Source organism: Phyllostomus discolor, chromosome 11 (assembly GCF_004126475.2).
Source record: "Phyllostomus discolor isolate MPI-MPIP mPhyDis1 chromosome 11, mPhyDis1.pri.v3, whole genome shotgun sequence".
Taxonomy (NCBI): domain Eukaryota; kingdom Metazoa; phylum Chordata; class Mammalia; order Chiroptera; family Phyllostomidae; genus Phyllostomus; species Phyllostomus discolor.
Window position 1 is genome coordinate 55,116,732 of NC_040913.2, and position 9,553 is coordinate 55,126,284.

A 9,553-nucleotide genomic window follows, 5' to 3' on the forward strand; every position below is an offset into this window, starting at 1 on the left:
CTTTTCTGTCTTGATGGCTTAAACAGAAAGGGTTCAGATATCTGAAAGGAGGGAAATCCTAATATATTCCCCTCAGCCCGAGTGAAGTATAATGGGCCACAAGAGTTTTGGATAGGCATGCCTTGTACACCTTCCTCCAGATAAGCCAGTCTTTACTTAAGTTCCTGCCTTTGTCATTTAGTGGTTATGATTTAGTTGTGCCTTCCAACTCTTTCCAAATCTGTCATCTCCAGAATATGACCAGGATGCCAATGGTACAGTAATGCCAACCTTTGGACACCAAGCCTGTGACTTCCTGGTGACAGCCAACTGACCAGGATTCTGTAAGGTCCTTCCCCTTACAGGAAAGACTCCCTCTGTGCTGCCCCCCCTCCCCTTCAGGGCACCCCTGACCCATGGGTAGGTAGGATGACGTCCATGTCCAGCCAGAAGTAGTTACAAGAAGATGAGACCTTCATCCATTATCCTTTAAAATTACTTAAAATGGGTGTACATCTGAAAGAAGGGATTGTTACAGGGTGCAGCCAAGAGGGGGACCCCAAATGGGCATGTAAAATGGGGTCCAGAACTCAAGGTGTCCAGGCGATTTTATGATGTCTTCACCCCTTCCCCCACAGTGCAAGTTGGGGGAAGGGACACATGGAGCAAGAACATGCAGGGCTGTGTTGTATAGCAACAGCTTTACAGCTAATCCATGGCATAGTCATTTAACATACCTATAGCCTTCAGCTAGTCACTTAGATATGCTAAATAGCTGTGGCCATGCTGTGGGCCAGGGGGACAGAAAAAGACTACCCCCCTGCCCAAGATGTGACTGGGAAGCAGGTACCCCAAGTTACAGCACCTGTGTGGGAGCTCGGAGAAGATTGACTCCATGACATGGGCCCACATCTGCCTAGACCCAGGATGGTAGCTGGACAGGAGTGGGTACCGGCCTGTCTAGGATCTGTGGGCCATCAATGAAGCAGCCATCACCCTTTACCCAGTCGTCCTGAACCCGTACACCCTCCTGAGCCACAACAGCCCCAACAGCCACATGGTTTACCTGCCTTGATCTGAGGGATGCCTTTTCTGCATTCCTGTGGCACCTTCCAGCCAACCCATTTTCATCTTCAAATGTAAGGCCCTCACACTGCAGTCAAGACTCCAGTGACCTGAACTAGACTGCCTCAGGGGCTGAAGAACTCCCCGACCTTATTTGGGGAAGCCCTAGCAAGAGACCTGAAGCCCCTTGTTGAGGGGGAGCTGGACCTGATGGTTCTGCAGTACGTGGATGACCTCCTCCTGGCGGCCCCATCCTGGGAACAGTGCTGGGAGGGAACGCACACATTGTTGAAGTGCCTTGCTGAATTAAGGTATCAGGTGTCCTGGAAGAAGGCACAGATCTGTCAGAAACAAGTAAAATACTTAGGGATCCTCATTTCACAAGGGAAGAAGGCCCTGAGCGCTGAAAGGAAAGCTGTCATAGCCTGATTCTCTCCCCCCTACCCCCCTGTACTCGTCGGGAATTTCGGGAATTTCTCAGAGTGGCTGGTTTTTGCCAGACATGGATACCAGGATCCACCTCCATTGTGAGGCCCCTCTACCAGGCTTAAAGGGTCTAGATACCAAGCCCCTAAAATGGGGAGAAAATGAAGAGAAAGCCTTCCAAGATATCAAGGGATGCCTCAGTTTGTTCCTGCCCTTGGACTGCCAGATCCGGGGTGGCTGTTTGATCTATATACCCATGAGAGAGACAAGGTAGCCCTTGGGGTCCTGACCCAGCCTGTCAGACCATGGCAACACCTGGTGGCTTACCTGTCTAAGCAGTTGGACCATGTTGCCGCCGGCTGGCTACCTTGTCTGAGGGCAGTCGCTGCTGCTGTGACCCTCTTGCAAGAAGCAGACAAGTTAACTGTAGGTCAAGAAATCAGTCTCCACATACTGTACACGGTGAACAGCCTCCTTGCTGGACAGGGGCATAAGTGGCTGTCGAACCCTAGACTGACTCAGTACCAGGGCATCCTCCAAGGGAACCCAAGGGTACATGTTAAGACAGTGAAATGAGTCAATCCAGCCACCTACTTACCAGCAGAGCTTGGAGAGCCAGACCATGACTGTCTCAAAGTAAACGAAGAGGTCCACGCCAGCCGGCCGGACCTCCGGGACCAGCCCCTGGCTTGACCTGATGTCACCTACTACACAACGGGAACAGCTATATGATTGAGGGCAGGAGGGTCGCTGGGTATGCAGTAGTGGACGACTGTAGAGTAATAGAGGCCAAAGCACTGCCAGCAGAATGGTCAGCACAGAGGGCTGAGCTATGGGGGCTAATAAGGGCCTTAGAGTTGAGTCAAGACAGAAAAGTCAACATTTACACAGACTCTAAGTATGCCTTTGCCACCCTCCACATTCATGGTGCCATATACCAAGAGTGAGGGTTGTTGACAACAGAAGGAAAAGAGATAAAAAGATAATCCAGCTACTAGAAGTGGTATGGGCACCCACTGGGGTAGCCGTCATGCACTGCAAAGGCCTGATACTGCAGTAGCCTGAGGAAATCAGAAGGCAGACCAGGTAAAAATAACTGCTCTGCTGCTAAGGCAGACCAGGCAAAAATAACTGCTCTGCCGCTAGGCCCCCTCCTGGGCATTCAAGTTAGCCCAGAAGACTGCTCCTGCAGATGTAGAGTGGGCACGCCAGGCTGGGTGTCAGAAGACCTCTGAAGGAGAGTGGAGGCTGCCGGATGGGAAAATATACATACTGCAAGGGCAAGCTAACAATCTAGTAAGGCAGTGCCACACCCTCACCCACATGGGCAAGACCTCCCTAGAAAATCTGCTGAAGAGGTATTTTTATTTCCCCAACCTGGCAGCACTTTGTGCTTCCGCCTCAGCACAATGTATAACATGTGCTTGGAATAACGCTGCCAGGCACACAGGGATGAGGCCAGGGGTACAACACACAGGCAGACAGCCCTTTGAGGACCTACAAATAGATTTTACTGAAGTCAAGCCTAGCTGAGGGTTTAAATACCTCCTGGTAATCGTGTGCACCTTCTCTGGATGGGTTGAGGCTTTCCCCACTAAAATGGAGAAAAGCTGGGAAGTCATCCAAGCACTCCTGAGGGAGGTCATCCCAAGGTATGGATTGTCTCTGACCATTGGAAGTGATAACAGGCTGGCCTTTGTCTCACAAGTAATCTAACAAACAGCCAAACTTCTGAACATCACATGGGAGCTGCACACTGCCTATTGATCCCAGAGTTCTGGGAAAGTAGAGTGGATGAACTGGACTCTTAAAAAAACCTTAGCTAAATTTCACCAGGAAACTGTACTGCCCTAGATGGACTTGCTACTGCTAGCATTGCTTAGGTTACAGGAATCACCCCTTGGATCCAATATAGCCGGGCAAAAGCAGCAGCAGATCCTGAGGACCCAAGGACTAGGCCTGCACCTAGAATACCCATGCTGAAGCTCCAGAGGATGCCAGCCAGTAAAGAAGACACCAAGGAATGGACCATTGTTCCGCAGGGTACCTGACTTTGATTGACACCTTCGCAGGAGTATTGGGAATTGGACTAGTGACTGTGACCCCTGCGGAATGGAATCCCACGGAGCCGATAGCCCTAGGAATAGTTTATCTCTGTTTGGTCTCTGCATTTGGATTTATTGTGTGCTTTGCTTGACTAATACAGTCCCTGTCTCAGCCCCAGCCTGCAAAAGTAATACCACTGGGTGTAGGATTATGCTCTCCAGTGGAGTGGTCTCTTACTGTCTCCCAGGGTCAGCTTTCAGCTCCTCCACTGACATGCCATCGGGTTGCGTTCAGCCACAGCAATCCCTCTGCACTTGGGGAGGGAAGGTATACTGGACTGGAGTGATGTTCAGGACCATAGGATACCAGACCCAGAGGTGTCAGGTATATGGGACCCTACCGGACCTTGGTCCAACACTTGGAGGCCACGGTGACTCGTAGAACAGCTGCCAAAGTGTTAGCTCTCCAGCAGTACCAACACCAGTATCAGCAGTTGCAACCTCCTTAGCACCTCACTGTATAGCCAGGTATATGGTGATGCTAAAGGGATAGAAACACCTTATAGCATCAAAAGGGGGGACTATGACAGGACATACTGTGCAGTAACCATTCTCAGATAGCAGTTATCTCAAGGCCACACGCTAACCCCCGCATTCTGCTTCTATAAAATGGCTTTCTGCCAGCAACTGTGCTCCTCCCTTCTCCTGCTTCTGCCTTTGCAGCAAGAATAAAAGCAAGCCCCCGCCTGAGCTCGGGGACTGGAATTTGGAGAGTGCCTCCTCTGGGTCTGCATGCGTGATTAAAACTCCACTTCGCAAACCCTGAAGCTGTCTGAGTCACTTTTCTGTAACAGAAGGACTATTTTCATCACCACATACCTCTGCTGCCCCCTTTGCTTATTTACATTTCTTGTGCATCCTCAGCTACTCAGATTGAGCCAGATCTTAAGGCCAAGTCCAAATCTGGTGTCTGTGAGGAAGAGTTCCTGGCAATTCACTGATCAGAGGTTCATTCACTGTCTCCCTCAACTCTGAAAAAGCTGTTTCCCAGGTACTGTGCTGGGTGTTGGGGGTATAAAAGCAATATGATTTTAAGGGTCCTTTAGCCCTCAATTTCTTCTCTGAACATCTTAGAGTCTTCTTTTACTTGCCTTTTGTCCGTAATCCTAAACCTTGGTCTGCCTTATATATTTTTTTTAATAGCTGCTTCCTCATTCTTTTCTCAGGAGTGGAAAGGATCCTTCCTTCCTTCCTTCCTTCCTTCCTTCCTTCCTTCCTTCCTTCCTTCCTTCCTTCCTTCCTTCCTTCCTTCTAGGGGTAAAAGTTAATTTACTCTTTAAAAAAATGTTTTAGTGTTTGTGCTATTACAGTTGTCCCATTTTTCCTCCTTCGCCACCATCTACCCATTCTGACCCCATCCCCCATTCCATAGTCAGACCCTGCACCATTGTCCATGTCCATGGATCCTTCATGTATGTTCTTCGGCTAATCCTTTTGCTTTCTTTCAATCAGTCTCCACCTCCCCACTTCCCTCTTACAGCTATCAGTCTATTCCATGATTGTGTGCCTCTGGTTCTATTTTTGGAGGGATCTCACCAACAAACTCTTCTGTGAGGTTAGGAGTTTAGCTCACTGCTGAAATCCCCACAGGTTTTTTGCTCATTAGTTTATTTTGTTCATTAAATTCTTCCTATAAGTGAAATTATATGATATTGTCCTTCATTGAATGAATTATTACACTTACGGTGATAGTCTCCAGTTCCATCCATGCTGTTGCAAAAGACAGAAATTCCTTCTTTTCTTCTGCTGTGTAGTATTCTATTGTGTAAATGTGCCACTGTTTTTTAATCCCCTCATCTACTGCTGGGCACTTAGGCAGTGGCCAAATCTTGGCTATTATAAATAGCACTACTATGAATATTGGGGGTGCATAAATTCTTTTGAATTGGTGTTTCAGGATTTTTAGGATATAGTCCCAGCAGTGGAATTGGTGGGTCAAAAGGCAGTTCCATTTTTAATTTTTGGAGGAAACTCCAAACTGTCTTCTTTTCCTTAAAATATATTTTATTGATTATGCTATTACACTTGTCCCATTTTTTATTCCCCTCTGCCTTGTATCCCCTCCACCATCATTCCCCTGCCTTAGTTCATGTCCATGAGTCATACATATAAGTTATTTGGCTTCTCCATTTTGCCTACTATTCTTAACTTCCCCCTGTCTATTTTGTACCTTACCAATTATACTTCTTATTTACTGTACCTTTTGCCCTTCCTCTCCCCACCGATAACCCTCCAGATGATCTCCATTTATGTGGTTCTGTTCCTGTTATAGTTGTTTGCTTAGTTTTCTTCTTTGGTTGTTTGTTTTTTGGGTTTGGTTATTGATAGTTGTGAGTTTGTTGTCATTTTACTGTTTGATTTTTGATTATCTTCTTTTTCTCAGATAAGTCCCTTTAACATTTCATATAATAAGGGCTTGGTGGTAAGGAACTCCTTGAACTTGACCTTATCTGGGAAGCACTTTATCTGCCCTTCCATTCTAAATGATAGCTTTGCTGTATAGAGTAATCTTGGATGTAGGTCCTTGCCTTTCATGACTTCATATACTTCTTTCCAGCCCCTGCTTGCCTGCAAGGTTTCTTTTGATTTTGGAAAATCAGCTGAGAGTCTCATGGGAACTGCTTTGTAGATAACTGTCTCCTTTCCTCCTGCTGCTTTTAAGATTCTCTCTTTATTTTAATCTTAGATAACTTAATTATGATGTGCCTGGGTGACTTCCTCCTTGGGTCCAAATTCTTTGGGACTCTCTGGGCTTCCTGGACTTCCCTGGACGTCTATTTCCTTTGTCAGATTGGGGATGCTCTACTTCATTACATTTTCAAATAAGTTTTCAATTTTTTGCTTTTCTTCTTTTCCTTCTGGCACTGCTATGATTTGGATGTTGGAACATTTAAAGTTGTCCTGGAGGTTCCTAAGCCTCTCCTCATGTTTTTGAATTCTTTCTTCATTCTGGTTGAATGCTTGTTTCTTCCTTCTGCTCTAAACCATTGATTTGAGATCTGGTTTCATTACCTTCACTGTTGGTTCCCTTTATTTCACTTTTCATGGACTTCACTTTTCCCTATATTTTGTGACCATACTCAACAATTTTTTGAGCATCCTGATTACCAGTGTTTTTAACTGTGCATCTGATAGGTTGACTATCTCTTCGTCACTTAGTTGTATTTCTTCTGGAACTTTGATCTCTTCTTTCATTTGAGCCGTATTTGTTTGTTTTGGAGCAGCTGTTATGTAGTAAGGGTAGAAGCCTTAGGTATTTGCCAAGGTGGGGCAACCTACATCGCTGTGTTGTGGTGCTATATTTGGGGGGAGGGGTCCAAGAGGAAACAATGCCGATTTCTCAGCTCTCTGCTTGCTTTCAGTCACTTCCCCCATCCCCCACAAGCAAATGGGGCCCTTCTGGTGCTGAATCCTGGGTGAGTGGGCCTGTGTATGTTCTAGAACCCTGTGGATCTCCCCAATAAACTCTCCTGTGAGGCTAGGAGTTTCTCCCACTGCTGAAACCCCCACAGGTTTTTTCAGTCAGAAGTTTTGAGGCTTTATTTCACCATGTTGGAAACCTGGGTTGCATGGCTTGTTTTGCTCCCGTGTTTTGCACTTTTTCCTTCTGGTTTATCCACATACAAATGTGGGACCTCCTGCTCTGCCAGCTGCCACCTTGACCACTCAGGTCCTCTAGTCACCTCATTGCTGCTTGTCTTTTCTACCCCACCTGCCTGTCTCTGCCCCTTCTACTGGTCTGGATGAATGTTTCTTTAACTCCTTGGTTGTCAGACTTCTATACAGTTTGATTTTCTGGGAGTTCTGATTATTTTTTGTTTTTAAATTTGTTGTTGTCCTTCTTTTGGTTGTATGAGAAGGCACAGTGTATCTACCTATGCATGCCACCATTTTTGCGGGAAGCCTCTCATATTTTCTTATACATTCAGCTACCCTATGTCTTTTGATCGAAGAATATACTGCATTTACATTTAAGGTTGGTATTGATAGGTATTTATTCATTGACATTTTTCCCTTTGTACCTGTGTTCCTCTCTCTTTCTCTTTATTTTTTCTTCTTAAAGCGACCCCTTTAGCATGTCTTGCATTGTTGGTTTTGTGCAAATGTATTCCTTTAGGCTTTTTAAAAAATATTTGGGAAACTCTTTATTTTGCTGTCTTTTTTAAACAAATGCCTTGCTGGATAGAATAGTCTTGGTTGCAGGTCCTTGCTTTTCATTACTTGGAATATTTTATTCTAATCCATTTTCACCAGTAGTGTTTCTGTTGAGGAATCAGGTGATAGACTTATTGGAGCTCTTTTGTAGGTAGCTATCTATTTCTCTCTTGCTGCCTTTAAGATTCTCTTTTTGTCTTTAAATTTTGCCATTTTTAAAAAAACATTTTATTTATTTATTTTTAGAGAGGTAAGGGAGGGAGATAGAGAGAGAGAGAGAAACATCAATGTGTGGTCGCTGGGGGTCATGGCCTGCAACCCAGGCATGTACCCTGACTGGGAATCAAACCTGTGACACTTTGGTTCGCAGCCCGCACTCAATCCACTGAGCTACGCCAGCCAGGGCCTAAATTTTGCCATTTTAATTGTGATTTGTCTTGGTGTTGGCCTCTTTGGACTTTTTTAAATCAATAATCACTATTTTATTTTATTTTAATTTATTTATTATGCTATTACAGTTGTCCCGTTCCCCCCCTTTTTATTCCCCTTCACCCTGCACACCTCCTCCCACCCACATTCCCCCCCTTTAGTTCATGTCCATGTGTCATAAGTTCTTTGAATTCTTCTTGATTGGGACTCTCTGTGCTTGCTGAACCTGCATGACACTCCCCATCACCAAATTAGGGAAATTTTCTCTCATTATTTCTTCAAAAAGGTTTCCTATCCATTGCTCCCTTTCTTGTCTATCTGGTATCCCTATGATGTAAATATAGTTATGTTTCACATTTTCCCAAAGCTCCCTTAAGCTTTTCTTGTTATTCTTGGCCACTGCCAAGCTACTCTAACACAGAGGGTTCCCATGGGAATCAGGCCTGATAAATGCATTGTATCCTTTGAAGCTTGCTGTGCTTTGTTTTGTATAGCCCTGATGATATAACCTGGATATTTAAGTTCAAGGCATAATTACTAAAACTCCTCATCTCATGAAACATGTTTTAAAGACCCTCTGGCATCAGTATGACTAACAGACCCTGACCTATGACACATGTCTGTGTTCCTTCAATTGTTGTCTATAGACAATACCTGTTTTTGTATGACTATAGCCTTTTTGACATTGATTGATGAGCTACCCATGTATACACCTACACATACCATTCCCAATAAAAGACATTTGGGAGAAGGGCTCGGAGCATTCTCCACTAGAGGGAATTGCCACCCTCTTTCCCACTGGAACAGTAAGATTGTGCCTGGGATGACTTATTTACCATCCTTGGTGGATGGGAAGATTCTGCTGGATGGAGTTCCTCCCACACTTCTTGAATCTTTTTTCATTGTGCTGCTCTGACAGTGTATTTTTTCTGCCTCATTACAACTCACTGATTTGATCCTCTGCTTTATCTAGCCTGCTTTTGATTTCTTCTAGTGTATTATTTATTTCAGATATTGCATTCTTCATTTCCAACTGGTTTTTATTCAAGGTTTCTGTCCTTTTCCATGTTGATATAGTTTCAGCAAGTCATTGTAGTTCTCACTAAGTTCCTTGAGCATCCTTATAACTATTACTTTGAATTCCATGTCTGATAAATTGTTTGCCTTAATTTCATTTAGCTCTTTTTTTTTCTGGAGATTCCTCCTTTTCTTTTGTTTGATGGTTGTTTCTTTGTCTCCCCATTTTAGTTGTCTCTTTGTGTTTGTTTCTATGTATTAGATTGATCTGCTTTGACTCTCTGTCTTGTGGAATGGCCTTGTGTTTTATGAGTCCTGAGGGACCAAGTGGTGCAAATTCTTTGATATCCTGATCTGAATGCTCTAGGAATGTCTTT